This window comes from Bidens hawaiensis, unplaced genomic scaffold, assembly GCF_021521415.1.
Source record: "Bidens hawaiensis isolate Kalapana, Puna unplaced genomic scaffold, B.hawaiensis_p1.1 tig00034663_1, whole genome shotgun sequence".
Taxonomy (NCBI): domain Eukaryota; kingdom Viridiplantae; phylum Streptophyta; class Magnoliopsida; order Asterales; family Asteraceae; genus Bidens; species Bidens hawaiensis.
Genome location: NW_027505333.1, coordinates 36,273 through 38,539, shown reverse-complemented (window position 1 = coordinate 38,539; position 2,267 = coordinate 36,273).

The following is a 2,267-nucleotide window of genomic DNA, read 5'->3' as shown; positions in this document are numbered from 1 at the left end:
AAAGTGTAAGGACTTCTATGATATCCTTGGGAAGAATAAGAAGTTTGAGTGGACGGAAAAGCATGAGGCTGCGCTTAAGGCCTTGAAGGATTACTTATCCTCGGCTCTAGCTCTAATGAAGCCTGTGGATGGAGAATCCTTATATCTGTATTTAGCTGTCTCGGGAAATGCAGTGAGCGCTGTTCTCATCAAGGATCATGAAGGTGAACAACACCCTCTATATTATGTAAGTAATGGTATGTTAGATGTAGAAGCCAGGTACTCTCACCTTGAAAATTAAGACATTATTTAGAGACCTATACTATTATTTTGAAAACTAATTATCCTGTTAAGAATGTTCTTAGAAAGCCCGAATTGTCAGGTAGAATGGCTAAGTGGGCTGTGAAGCTGAGTGCATATGACATTCAGTATGAGCATAGAACAGCTATCAACTCGCAGGCACTCGCAGACTTTGTGGCTGATTTCAGCAGTGACATGCAGAAAGAAGCCGACCTAGAGGTTCAGCTACTAGATGTAACCAAGGATCCTTGGATCCTCTTCACAGATGGAGCATCCAACGTAAGAGGAACGGGATTAGGCATACTACTGAAATCGCTACAGGGGGACATAATACCCCAGTCCATTGCATGTGCATTTCAAGCTACCAATAATCAGGCAGAATACGAAGCACTCATAGCAGGTTTACTTTTAGCCAAAAGTATGAGGATAAGGTATCTTCAAGTTTATATGGATTCTTTACTCATTACTAACCACTTTAACGGTTCTTATACCATAAAAGGTGAAAATATGATCAAATATTTAGAAATTATGAAGGAATTAGCAAAATCCTTCGAAGTGTTTAATATAGTACAGGTACCAAGAGAGGAAAATGCTGGGGCAGACGCCTTTGCAAATTTAGCCTCATCCTTGAAAATTCCAGAAGATACGAAGATCCTAATTATTCACATACTCTCGCCAGCAATAGGAGAGCAAGAAGTTGGGGAAATAACAGGTGATGTTGAGTCAAGATTTGACACAAAACTGATCAGATGGAAGATTGGAATCTTCTCAACCTCCTCAGAATTCGCTAAGTATGGATCCGGGCACACCTTAGACCTCCGAGCATGCTTTTACTTAGCCGGGCACGATATTTTGTCTATTGGGAAAGGTTATCTTCACTAAGTCTTCTTTAGTGAATGTCCGAGCAGCGTTTGCTAATTAGTACGTTACCGGGTATGATTCACTAATATATGCAAGTCCGGGCAAGGATCACTTTATCAAGCAGGTTTGTTCTTCATAGCCAAGTAAAGTTCACTTCCGAGTAAGCTTTAGGCTAACCAAGCTCAAGAAACCAAGTATTTGGAGATCGGGCAAGGTATTCATTAATAAAGATGGTCCGGGTATGCCCAGTGTTTAATGAAGTATCACAAGTATCATCGGGCAAGATTCAACTCTAGCAAGGTAAAGTGCATCCGAGCACACTTCGCTAATAAGCTTATTCCAGGCAAGGAGTTGATAGGACCATTGAAGAACAAGATTGCTCGTAAGGATTTGTCAGGCAAAGTCTGATAAAGCCAAGAAGATTGAAGTCTACCCGGTGAGTATTTTACTTGGTAAAATACTCTTCAAGTAAAGTCTACCCGGAAACTGATCCCGAGCACACTTCTATGTTACCAAGTTATAAATGATGGCCGAGCATACTAGGAAAGACAAGATTAATGCAAAGCCTACACAGAAGACTTGTTTTACACTTAGAATATTTCTGAATATGTAATTTGAATATGTATTATCGAATAGGGTTTCTAGAAGGAATGACAGCTGTCTACAGGTGTCAGGCCTATAAATGGAATAATTTAGGGCACACCTAACAAGAGAAGGACACAAAACAAGGAAGAAAGTCACATTTATTAAGAAAGAATTTTTATGTGTGACGGCTGAAACCTTCCGTATCAAGAAACCCTAAAAAGATTATCCACTTTGTATGATTCGTTTATATAAATGGAAATCTTTTGAGTAAATCTTGTTTGTGTTGATTACCTTTGAATACGTTTTAAGAAACTATATGTTTGTTATTGATTCTGCCTTTAACAAACGGTGAACTTTCTAAATATTGAAACCCGTCATTAACTCCCTTGTCAACACATCTATTTGTGTGAGTTATGACATGATTTGAGTAAGATCCAGATGAAATCGGGGATCTGACAAGTGGTATCAGAGCTTGTTGCTGCTATTTTGGAAAGATTCTTGTTGCTGATGGAAGATTTGAAGAAAGATGACGTAAGCAGACC